Source organism: Ailuropoda melanoleuca, chromosome 14 (assembly GCF_002007445.2).
Source record: "Ailuropoda melanoleuca isolate Jingjing chromosome 14, ASM200744v2, whole genome shotgun sequence".
In the NCBI taxonomy this organism is placed as follows: Eukaryota; Metazoa; Chordata; class Mammalia; order Carnivora; family Ursidae; genus Ailuropoda; species Ailuropoda melanoleuca.
Window position 1 is genome coordinate 6,108 of NC_048231.1, and position 13,436 is coordinate 19,543.

At 43.8% G+C, this 13,436-nt stretch overlaps 1 long non-coding RNA gene across 1 annotated transcript; it reads left to right on the forward strand.

The window, feature by feature from the left end:
* The first annotated feature begins 731 nt into the window (after positions 1 to 731).
* On the forward strand, positions 732 to 8,862 carry LOC117796101. Its single transcript, XR_004620463.1, has 3 exons — positions 732 to 1,245; positions 5,052 to 5,861; positions 7,379 to 8,862. It is a non-coding gene; the product is annotated as an uncharacterized LOC117796101 (long non-coding RNA).
* Positions 8,863 to 13,436: the final 4,574 nt, after the last annotated feature.

A 13,436-nucleotide genomic window follows, 5' to 3' on the forward strand; every position in this document is an offset into this window, starting at 1 on the left:
ACATCCCATGACCGACACTGACCGTCCTGTCTCCCTCTTTCACTCATAAGCACTCCTGTGATTACATCAGGCCTGCCCAGATAATCCCTATCCATCTCCCCATCTGAAGGTTACTGATCACACCTGCAAAATCCCTATGGTGTGTTAGGTAACACGTGCACAGGGTCTGGGGCGTAGGACGTGGACATTTTGATGGTCGTTGGAGGGGGTGATTACTCAATGATATCGAAGCATTAGTAATTTTCTGTATTTTTGTTAAATACGTTAATATTTTTTGTCAGGCATTAACTCCCGGGGAAGTTTTAAAGATCAGCTAGGTTAGTCGAGAGGACCCTCTAACACTCCACTGTTCAGTCATGACTCATCTGATTTCTTGAGGAAAGAGTAATGTTTTCTGGATCTGAGACATAGATGACTACATACATTTGTCGCCTTCACTTTGCCAGTTCCCCCTTTTATTTGATTCTGTAAAGACCTGGCATATTGCCCTTGGAAACTGGCCACTCCTTAAAATTACTGCCAGTTGGGGATTAGATGGGAAAGATTATGAGATGTTTGCTCAAAATAGTGCGGCTTGGTTGAAGGCGTGTTATAACATCACCAGCAAATAATGAGACTTTTTAAAAAAGCCTTTATGTGGGGGTTTTGTCGAAGACCAAACTTCCCCCTCCCCGCATTGCTCTGGCATGGTGATTCTTTTCCTGTGGTCACTGCTGCTGTTTCTATTTGCAGCACTATGTTTAGTACCAGCCGGAGCGAGGCAGCCAGCCGCTGCCCCCCGTGTGTTAGAAATGTCCCGTAGCTCACCATGGAGAATCGGGATTTAATTTCGTTTCCCCTGGCTCCTCCGGGCCTTACCCTGCCAGCACAGCTGCCACACAGCTCCTCCATCTAGAAACCTGGCAGCCGTCCCAGCTGGATGCCACCTGCCAACACTTTTCTGAAGACCAGCCAGAGGAGGAAAGAACAGGAGGGCAGCAGGCTGAGGAGGGAGGGAAGAGAAGACGCACAACGAATTGCATTGGCCTTTAGCCCCCTTCCATCTCATACTCCCAGAGGTGGTGACATACTTGTGTTCAGCAGCTATCACTGGTCTTGCTTGTAAAAGTCCTGTTTGGCTGTGGACATGCTTTCCTGAGTGCTGCGAGTCTCTGGAATTACCCTAATCTTCCTCTTCGCTTTGCAGTTATGAAGAAGTGGGAACACCCCACTGGCTGGAATGGTGGCCTCCCATGCAGAAGAGGGGTGAGTTGGCATTCTTTTGTCTCTTTGCTAATATGGTCATCATGAAAGTACCTACCTTCTTGTCATCTCCATAATGAGCGACAATACTGTCCGACTTTTCGAGGATGAGGACCTCTAGTTCATGTCAAATATTACAGCCTTCCACATGACAGTAGTTGTACTTTTAGTATCCATTGATTTAAAAATAATATGTGAACAAAGGCATTTGGGTTTAGTACACTTTTGGATAAGTTTGTGCTTTATTAATCACAACAGTATCCAATAAACTTTACAAACCAGCGAGGACACAGACTGCTGCAGTACCTGGCCCAAAGTATGTGAATGTTAGTGGAATGAATAAAGACAGCGGTTGTTGCGAATATGGATTCATGGGCCTCTTTACAATAACCCCCTAGGGGGAGGGACTCACAGAAGGGGGATCCATTGGAGGGAAACAGGGACCTAACTTGCCCAGTTTTGTGTCTGCATAGGCTGGGTCTGGGAGCAGCTCTGTCAGCTCTTTCCAAGAATGTATCGGCCCTCGGGGGAAAGACTGCCTGTTCAGAACAGGCCCACCCACAGGAAACCACATTGTTGAGATCCCTCCTTCATAGTTCAGAATCCTTCAACACAAACAAAACCACCCTGTAGGCTGGGACTTGAGTGATACCCTTTTGGTTTCTATTACAGACCTTGCAGGGAAAAGTGACCCCACAGCAGCTGGAGCTAAGAGGGGAAACTATCCAAGGAGATGAGACCCCAGCCAGGACAGCCAGCTCTAGTCCACCAACGGGACCTCCCCAGGGGAGAGTGACTTCAAGTTCTCTGCTCTCCCACAAATAAGTTGGGGACCAAAGAGGTGTGTGAAGAAACAACTGGTTAGAAAAAAATCAGTGATTCTAAACTATTTAGGAACCAGAGGGGCGTGGTGATACATTCCAGTGTATGCAAATGGACAACTAGCCAGAACTCTCTAGAAGATTTTCTAACCCGCCCTCCCTGATGAGTAAGCATCAACCCTTTGGTTGCTGGATCAAGGAGGAAGAGGGGTTCCGAGATGGTTGGGTGGTCACAGAGGGACTCAGTGCAGTGTAACTTAGCAATGGGTAAGAAAGCATTTCAGTATTTTACAACTGGAAAAGCTAGAACTTTGCATCCTGGCTGCCACCCTTTGTAAGCAAGAACTCTAAAGTGGCTCATAAAGGGTTTGAGAGCCATGGGGAGAAACTATTGATAAAATCCCATTACTTTATTTTCTCTCACTGCTACCACAACAAATTCAAAACTAGACTCTCCTCCTCCGAAAGAAAGAGACTTCCAGATACAAGCATCTTTTCCTGAGGGGGCAAGGGAAAGTAACTCCGACTCCAGTGCGTACTAGCTGCCAGCCCTGGGCTCAGAGTTTTGCACACGTGGCTTCAATACCCCTCCCAACCACCACCTGGGTGGGTAATTATTACTCCTGTCTTACAGATAAGGAGCCTGGTGCCCAAAGTCACACATCTAGTAAAGGGTGTATCCGAGTTCCACCCAAATCTGCCTGACTCCTGAGCCGGCGCCCTTCCTTCCCACCACATCACACCATAGTTTTGAAGGTTTTCTTGTAAACTGTTGGGGCTATGGTTCTCCAGGTGGGTATTTGGGCTGTATATTGATCAAACAGGTCCACTGTATTCTTTTAACCGCCCCCAAATCAAAACTTCTCATATAATAATATTCACTTTACTTTCATTTATTAACTAGTATGTCATTAATCAACCTAACCGAATTGAAGTCAGTGCTTTTAATGAAGCAACGAATGGAGCCACATTTAATATATTTGAAATATGAGCTTACTGCATATACCAAGGCCTTTTGGCCTTAACTTTTTATTTAGACCTCCCTATTATCCAAAGTAAGAAATAGTTCAATTAAAAACACATACATATGTACATATGCATAGACATCCCCAAAAGATAACAGCTTCAGTAATTCTGAAAGATGTCCTTGGGTTTTCTTCTAAAGCATTTTCCATGGAAATCAATTTCATGGACTTGTTAATGTGGGCAAGTGCCTCATGATAAGGATTACATCCTTTCCCGAAGCCTTGCCAATCCCCATTACTCCTCAGCCTTTTTATCTTCTACTGTTTGTTGATAATGTCATGTTATAAATGCCCATCAAATACAAATCAATAATGATAAATGTCTGTTCCCAATTAATTTTATCTAACATCTGATACACACCGGATTGCTAAATAGAACTGCAAAGTCTTTCTGGTGGGGAGTGAGGGTTTGTGGAGCAAAATGCCTTTGTTTCCGATTCTAGCCTTCCTGCCCCTTTCCAGAGTGTGTTCAGCCTCCTGTGATGTGTCCATGATTTCATTCTCCAGAGAGAAAAAAGGCAAAAGACCACCATCTTTCTGAGGCTGTGTGTGGGAACTACATGAATGAAAATGAGCTTTGTAGGGATTAAATGCACTCTACCTACAAAAAGACAAAAGTTGTAGCTTTCCTATTCTGTCAGGTCCAAACAAGGAGCAGAATGTTCTGTTGCTAGTATTTTAGGATTTGACTCAATAGCTGACGGACTGTATTTCTTTTACCCTGGAAGAAGACTTGAATCTGTAGGCCCTGGATGGGAAGTATCTTATCTGGACATCTTATACACATATAGCTCTTCAGTCCCCCCTCAAATTCATCAATCATCTTGAATTTCAAAAGGTATCCCAACTGTCCTACTTTAATGTCTACTTTTTGTAATGTAATTTTTTTTCTTAAATGTATTATACAATATTTAAGACATTCAAACAAAGGATATGGAAAAATATAAAAGATACCCCCGTATCCACCACTTGGCTCAAGAAATAAAACACAGGAAACAAAATTAAATTCACTTTAGGCTCCGTGCCTTCTTCACAGTGCCTGTTATTCCTAAGAAGTTATTTCCCGAGAGCCTGGGGACTTGGCTGCTTGGCTCTGCACCTCTTCGCAAGGCCCTGGAAATGACCCTTACATCTCCCGCCTCTGTGCTGTCAGAGTTAGGGATGACCATGAGATTTTCGAGGCCATAGGTTAGCCATGCAATGCCTTGGCTGTGACCTTTGGACACTCTTATCCTGGCCTTCTTGTCAGATGGAAGTGCACATAGCTTCCCATGACTGCCTGTTCCAGAATGTTCAATGGGAGAGCCCCAAATTCTTGACCATAGTTCTGCATTATGGCTGGCCGGAGAGGCCAAGGGGAGCTGGACAAGATCTCTAGACTCGAGGCAGACTTGACTTATTGAGGAGGCAGGGGTCCCACTGCCTCCTGTAAACTCTGCCCTGCAGTGACAGCTTTGTGCTGGAAGCTGCCTCCAGTTTGAGCTGGTCCTGGGGTTGGGGGCATGTCCAGCTGTCTCTCCCCTTGGCCTCCTCCGAGCAGAGCTTCTCTTTTGGCCACAGAAGTGTCCTGGCTGGAGAGCTGTGGACCAGCGCCTCCTCGGGCCCCCATCAGAGTTCTCCCTCTGTGGGTCATTTTTGGTGAAGACAGAACTCAGAATACTAACCGTCTCTAACATCATTCTGGGGACTTTCATCTTAGGTTAAAAAAAATAATGCTTTAAGGCCCAGTGATTTTAAAGATAAGGGGGAAAAATGCAGAAAACTTGAGGAGTCATTTGCCCTGTTGCTCCTGCATATTGCAGCCAAGTAAACACATTCCCGCACTTATTTTTGCTGTAGACCAGTCATTTTTCCTTACACAGGAATCTTATTAAAACAATAAATCAATGTTAACCTGGGTTTTAAATTGGCCCAATATGTTTGGAGAACTTGCTGGTTTAATTTTCCTATTTTTCATTTTCAGTTAACTAATTTAGTTTTCCCAGTTGGGATACCACAACGTTAGCATGCGGATTTATCTTGAAACCAGGAAGCCCTGACATACATTGCCGCCCAAACAAGAGGAATCGAGCATTTTGTCCTATAATGAGACAACAAAGGAGCATCGCTCCAGAAGACATCTGTCCTGATCATTGCAAAGAGCCTAAGGCTAGGCTCTGAGAAAGGGCACCCACTGCCTTCAAGTTCTTCTGGAGATTCTGTTCTACATTTCTTCACATCTCCTTGACTGAAATTTCCAGTGCATTTATGTTATGGACTGAATGTTTATGTCCCGCTCCGTCAGAATTCACATGTTGAAGGCCTAACCCCAACATAACCATATTTCAAAATAGGGTAGGGCCCTGATCCAATCGGATTAGTATCCTTATAAAAAAGACACCATCAGAATGCTCTCTGGACTCTCTCTCCCCCTTCCTCTCTCCCTCTCTCTAGCATAAGCAAGAAAAGATCATGTGAGCATACAGCAAGATGGTGGCCATCTATTAGCCAAGAAAAGAGGCCTCAGAATGAAACCTACTTTGCCAGCACCCTGATCTAGGGCCTTCAGCCTCCAGAACTGCGAGAAAATACCTGTTGTTTAAAGCATCCAGTTTATAGCATTTTCTTATGGCATCCCAGACGAAGACAATCCCCCGGCAATGTTTTCCCATGAACACTGGGACAATTGCTGGTGCCACCCACCCTCTAAGGAATGCTTGGTGTCCCCACATGTGTGTATGATTGGAGAGATCTTGGCTGGCACCTCTAAGGGGCCCATATCACCACAGCTTTGGTAGGTTGCAACACAACACAGCCCAAGACCCCAGGGTATGACTGGGGACCAGATACTAAGGGAAGCTCTTATTTGCCATCAACCCCCAGAGGAATGTGTGTGTGTGTGTGTGTGTGTGTGTGTGTGTGTGTGTGTGTGTGTGTTGAGAGGGACTTTTTTAACGGGCCAATACTAGAAATGTCCTCAAGTCCAGGACTGCCTCAGACTTGTTCTCCACCCTGAAGCATGCAACTAAAGGGTTAATGTTGGCCTGCTGTGTCTGGGGAAGTTGTTCTGTTTCATGGAAAAAGCATTAGCTTTAGAATCAGACAATGCTGGGTTCAAATTCAAGACTTTTACTTCATTCATCAAAACAGTATAAGCAAAATCTATATTGGCTCATGTAACTGAAAGGTCCAAGGAGTTGTTTTGTTTTCAGGCACTCAAAAGATGTTATTGGAAATCTGTGTTCTGTCTTTGCATTCTGTTTCTCTGTGGATCTCTGACCTCACTCTAAGAAGTCCTCCTCAGTATCTCTAGACTCACGTGATCCTTAGTACTAAGGATGGTGGAGGAAGGAGAGGGTCTCTTTCCAGGGGGTACAGCAAAGTTCTTGGTGAGATTTCTGATCGACCAATTCGAAGTCACATATTCACCCCTGGGTGGGATGGGGCTGGTGGCGGGGTTGGGGGAGGGGAGTCCCATTTAAACCTGGAAGAGATGGTACTGTTACTTGAGAAGGAGGAAGGGATGCAAAGCAGGCCAAATCAACAGATGTCTACATAGACATTAAAGCGCTCTGCGACTCTGGGCAAGTCACTTAACCTCTCTGTTCCTCAAGTTCCCCTTTTATAGAATAACTACACTAGTCCCTGCCACCAAGGAAGTTTCACATAGCTCAAGGCACAGGATGGAGCTATAATACCAGTTAACTTTCTTCTTCCTTTCCTTTTCCTACTCCTGGCCTTCTCTTGGAGGCCTAGGGATGTGCCAGCTCTGCCCTGATTGGTATTGAAGATGTCATGCTGTTTCGGGCTGGAGAGCCTTGAGCAGTATGAAAGCCTCAGAATCTACTCAATGGGGCTCCTAGGCCAGGGGCTGGTTGCACTTGGGAACAGTGGCCTCAGGGACACAGTGGACTCTGAGTTGGGCTCAGTCCTGGGACATCTGGGTACTAGTGCAAAGGGCAAGTGATGTTTGCATTTGTCTGGACCGGAGAGCTTAGAACAGCAGCGGGTACCTCCTTGTCACCCAAAATATGTCACTCCCCTGAATAAACTAGGCCCTATACAAGATACCCAGTTCCTTCCAGAGCTGTGGGGTTTCTCAGCCAAAGTGCTGCCGTACTTGAAGTGACCTTTGTGACTGCTAAAGAATCCTAATGTAAATTTGCCTCTGAAAATGCTTAACAGAGCCATCATGTACCAGATCACCTGGCAGCAGGGTTCAAGCTGCCATATGTGCTCTTCCCACTGCCACCTGCTCTCCCTCCCTAATCATCCTCACACCTTCTTACCTTGTCGTCTCTTTTTCCGTAGGTAATAGAGTATGGGAAACTATACCCTCAGTATTCAGATTCAGGGTGGCCAGATCAGAGCATGGGCTCACCTGCTAACACTCACGCTGGAAGGAAGTCTGGCATCTCAGTGCCCTGCGGCTGCATTTTTAAAGGTCCCCCACAGATTCGAAGGAAATCCCAAAGAGACTGAAACAAGTAATATCACTTAATGAATTTCTTTTAAGTCCTGGTAACTGGTGTCCTTGGATCCACGTCTATTTATTCTGGGAACTTGATACAGGATCTTGTTTTCGTGGCTGCTGTAGAAGATATCAAAATAGCTTCTGCGCGTCGCTCCAGATTTCAAGCACACCCCCCCGACCTCAGTCGGACGCTGTGGAAGTAGATGAGATGACATACACAAGAATGTTAAGGGCGCTTGGGTGGAGAAGTTCTGTATGACCTGAAGGCAGCATTACTATTAATGACAGTGAACGTGGTCACTTTCTCTTGGTGCAGCCAGTGGCTAGAGCAGAGGTTATTTGGGGGCAATGGAAAGTTATCCAGGTAATAGCTTGGGAAAGGGGGTAAACTCAAATTTCAGAATGGGAGAACGTGCTAGAAAATTTCTTCAGTATGAGCACTGAAGTGGTGTTGAAACCATTGCCACCTTCAGAAACAGTGATTTATGGGTAAAATTGTCAGAGTTGGTGTGGCTCACAAGATTGCAGAGTAAACAGAGACATACAAAGTCATCATAAAGAGAGATTCATATCAATGGACCTGATTTGACTACTTTGAAGGTTTCTGATTTGTATAATCTGGGACTTTGATTTACAAATCCATTTCCTTGGGACAGTTTTATTTTGTGTAGTACACGTGGGATTGATAATCCTTAAAGAGCTTCTTCTGAGAGAATGAGGAAAAGCCCCTCCATATACCGTTGGTGGAAATGTGAAATGGTATAAATTCTCTGGAAAGTGATTATGGAATATCTAGCCAAATTAAAAATGCAAAAATACTATGACACAGCCATTCCATGTTAGGTGTAAATTCTGCACACGTACTAGCATAAAGGGCCATGTGGCTATATCATACCCAAACCATGGATTCAACCTCCATCCTCCACAGCAGAGCACAGGTGACGTAGATTATAGCCACCATCAGACACCGCACAGTTGTTAAGAAGAATGAGGTACATCCACGTATGAAGATTTGGAATAACCCATATAGCATGTTAGCTGAGAAAAAAGCAAGCTACACGGTAGTGTACACAGTATGCTTCCACTTATGAAAATATTGATATATGCATGGAAAATTACCAGAAGGGTACACCAGAAATTATTAACAGGTGTATCAAGGCTGGAGGTCTGGACCTTGAGAGCAGCTCACTTTTCATTAGGTCTTCTTCTTCTTTTTTTTTTTTTAAGATTTTATTTATTTATTTGACAGAGAGAGAGACAGCCAGAGAGAGAGACAGCCAGCAAGAGAGGGAACACACGCAGGGGGAGTGGGAGAGGAAGAAGCAGGCTCCCAGTGAGGAGCCTGATGCGGGGCTCGATCCCTGAACACGGGGATCACGCCCTGAGCCCAAGGCAGATGCTTAACGACGGAGCAACCCAGGCGCCCCTCTCTACTGCTTCATTTACTTGTTTGCTATTTAGTGGTTTATCATTAGTGATTCCATACATAATGTCTTTATATTTTATATTACAATAAATCCAAATGTGAGAAATTGGAACAAGACATCTCTTTTTTGGTTGTTTATCAGACTGGTAAGGCTTTAAAAGTTTAGGGGCGCCTGGGTGGCTCAGTTGGTTAAGCATTGGACTTTTTATTTCAGCTCAGGTGGTGATCTCCAGGTATTGAGATGGATCCCCACAGTGGTCTCCGTGCTGGGCGTGGAGCTGCTAAAGATTCTTTCTCTCCCTCTGCCCCTTCCCTTGTCTAAAAAAACCAAAAAACCAAAAAACCACACACAAAAAAAAACTTACGAGTGCAAGTGTTAGCAAAAGTGTGAGAGGAAAAGGCAGGCTAATTTATTCAATCATGGTGGTGGGTATAAAACTGGTTCAATCCTTTCAGAAGACAGTTTGGCAGTATGTGTTCAAATTAAGATATGCATAGTCCCTGACCCTGCGATTTCCTTTCTAGGAGTTTCTCTTGCAGAAACACTTGCAGGTGTGGACACAGATTATTATACAAGAATTTTATTCATTACTCTCCCTATTCAGGAGCACTTTGAACAACCCTATGGCATATCCATCCCAGATTAAGCAATCATGATAATTCCATATGAGGGGCACTGTGATGGAATGGCAAGAGAGAAGCAGCTCTCCATGTATGGACACAGAAAGACGTCCACTCCTGAGAACCAAGTTTAAAAAGGAAAAAGGCAAAGTAAAAACAGCATTATGTATGTTCTCTTTTCAATTTATATGTACTATAAAGGTCTATAATAGCATGCACTGAAAAAATATCTGGATGAATATAAACCAAGCAGTGTTTATCTCTGAGGTTATAGGGACTTCTACTGTTTTATGGCATGCACTTTGTAACTTTTATTACAGCCGTGTGTTAGTTTTATTATCAGAGATAACAACAATGATTCTTAAAATAAGAAAAAAAAATATTGATCAGAAAAAAAGTGCTGACATTCATTCTTAAAAACAACTGACACCAGAGATCTTATGATGTTATTCTTGAAAAGCAGGGTGTTCCTCTAAACAGATTTGCACACCAGCGACTGAATATGGGGAAAGGTTTTTTTGTTTTGGGGTTTTTTACTATTTATGGGATGCAATGACACTGCACATGATTAAAACATATTTTTCGCATGGTTTGGAGAAGGAGTAGCCAATAGCTTATTTCCTAAGATTTTAACTAGAAAAGCCCACAAGTTTTTTTAAGATGCTTACATGAACACAAATTAGAAAGCGACAAACCTCTCTTTGTTATACATTAATAAGAAGAAGGAGGAGGAGGGTGGGGGAGGAGGAAAAGGAGGAGGAGGTGAAAAGCATTTGGATGGTCTATTTGGGAAATGATATTCCTTTTTATCTCCATCACTGGGGATGCATTTTGCAAGCCTTCAGCTAGAAAAAGGTGCTTGTAGACTCATTCATAACCGCCCCCCCTTTTCTATTAAACTCTTCCGGCACCAAGTTTTCATGAATTCGTACAACTTCTAAAACTCTGGGATGACGGTAGAAATTATTCTGTTCTTATAGAATGGTTTATGGTGCCCTCTTTTGGATTTCCATTTACATTCCCAGACTGGCGCATGACCCCCACCGCTCTGAGATGAGCCTAGTAAATGTGGCCAGAACTAGGTTCCCACGCAGCTAATTGTCTGTTTGGTTTGGTTTGGGAAATGAGGGGTAGGGATTTCAATTCCCACTCTTGTGTGGCTAGTCCAGGGTCCTGAAAGGGGCCAAGGTGGAGATCCATTGCAGCTTTCCCATTTAGGGTAAGGAACTGTGGGGGGGGCGGGGAGGATGTGTGTGTGAAAAGGTTGTTCACTGCAGCTGAGAACAGGCAGCAAAACCCCCATCTCCTATCTGCTAGCCCAATTAGCTACCTGACTTACACTCTTCCCATGGCTTTATAATGAAAGTTGTTCAAATGAAGATTTATGACTTTATTTTGGTGGGATGTCTCAGGTGTTTGATTTGAAGGATGAAATGCATACTTACCTTTCCACTCATGCAGAGTCTAGCTAGCCCGCCCATTAGTGTATTTGGCTCAGTCTTTGCCCATCAAGCCCTGGCCTCCCTCCTGGGATAAGTCACGGCTTTAACTGCTGGCTGCCTGAGCCTCCTACCCCTCTGCGGCTGCTCCGGCGGCCGGCACTGGCCTGGATCACAGGGCCATTGCGTCAGTGCCCTTCCGTCTTCAGCCTAGGAGATGAAATCTAAATGGCTCTTGGGGGCAGTATGGTCCTCCTACCTCCTGGAAAAACAACAGACTCTGCTGCCTGGAGCTGAGTGGCAACATCGAAGAGGTGACAGCCAAAGCAGCCTGGGCGGTAGGGGGCAGGGGCTCACGGCTTTGGGGTCTACACCCTCAGAGGCAGCAAGCTGGAGGGCTCCACACTCTGGGTCCCTTTCTAGTCATTGGTTTATGAATGTCATCAATTCAAAGAGTAGGTAAGACTGTCAAAACACAACGACCCTGGAAATGCCCTGAAATTATCAGCACATGATGAAAAATCTATATACTAGAGATTTTTCTCAAATTGGACAACATCCTAAGATTCACATGATATTTCCAACAAGTTGTAAAACTAAAAGTGCTACACCATTAATATTAAAAACACATTTTTAATCAGTCATGGTAGAGGAAAGAATGAATTCGCTCTGGGCTCTCTTTAGCAAATGATATTACAACATTGTTGATATATGAAAAGGCAATCAAAGAGCATGCAGCTAAAATAAGGGGGGAAAGGACTAGGGAGGCACATCAGGCTGTTAATGAATCCATGATGTTGTTTATCTGCATGTTGTAACGTTTGCGGTATTTATCACTATCTTAGATTTTTAATTCATTTTGATTTCATTTTTTACTCTAAATAAATATTCATTTTGGTACCAAAATTCATACTCTTTTACTTAAAGAGCAACCCCTCTAAACCGCGCACACATCATTCCTCCACAAAGCCTGGGTGAGCTTTCGTGCGTCCTTCTTGCTCTGGCTCCTGGCTTTACGTGTGTGTCCAGTAGCGGCCAGGCATCATCAGCATTACCATGATCTCCTCTGCTTCCAGTTTTTCAAAGAGCTGTCACATCTGTGATCTCGGATCTAGTCTAGAGACTGTGGACGAGGTAGCTTCTCCTAGTTACTTAAACTGTCTGTGCTTTAGTTTTCTCATCTTTAAAATGGTGATAATCCTGGTACCTACTTTGTAGGATTGCTGTGAGGGTTCGGTGAATTAATATACATAAGGTGCCTGGAATCCTGCCGGCACAAAGCAAGCACTGGGTAAGAGGTTGCTGTCATTTTATTTTCTTCTTTGCTTGTCCAGATGCATTTCACAATACGCCATAGAATAAGACCTCAGACTTACTTTACCCTCTTCTCCCCCCTCCCCTCAATAGAATTATATTGGGAGTTTGGGGGATGGAAGGGAGGTTAGAAGTGGTAGGACTCATAATGAAAGGCAGCAAAATTTCATCATATAGAAAGTCAACAGATAAAATTAAAAAATTCAGAAATCCAGAAATCACAATGGAAGCATATTATTAGAAATACAGAGATAAATACCAGAAGAAACAGCAGAAACATTTGAAAGCTGTGTTCTCTGAGGAGGCAAGACAGGATGGAGCTGGAAATTACTATTTTTATCATAAACTTTGGCTTTCTTAACTATGTGCATGTGCAACTTTGAGTTTTTTAAATTTTAAATATTTTTTAAATGTTACAAACATACATGTTTGGCTAAAAATACCCCTCCAAAGTGTTCTCTTGGTTGGAAGAAATGTTGTTTTTTTCCTGATGTGATAACGATGCTCTTGGTTGCTCTTTTTTTTTTTTTATTTTAAAGATTTTATTTATTTATTCGACAGAGATAGAGACAGCCAGAGAGAGAGGGAACACAAGCAGGGGGAGTGGGAGAGGAAGAAGCAGGCTCATAGCTGAAGAGCCTGATGTGGGGCTCGATCCCATAACACCGGGATCACGCCCTGAGCCGAAGGCAGATGCTTAACCGCTGTGCCACCCAGGCGCCCCTCTTGGTTGCTCTTTGCAGTCATTTTAATAAGAAAAATTAATAAGCAGCAAATTGCAAACAAAAAGGAAGAGGGTTTGTTTAGGTAAATTATAAGTAAGCTTTCCCTTGTGGAAGCCTTTGCTTAATTGGGCTGCAGCTGGTGCTAATTTATTCTCTTCACTGTATCTCATTTTGGTCTTGCATGTGTATTCGCGTATGTTTGTGTTTTAAGCTTCACGTAATTTGAGGCTTTCATTTGATGGCACGAGTTTGGATCCAACTGGAACTGCTCACGAGCAGTTTATCCTAAAAAAGAATTTACTTTTTGTGACTGTTGTTTTGCTGCACACCTGGGAGCTACTGATTATAACTGGAGTACAGCTGGGAGGAA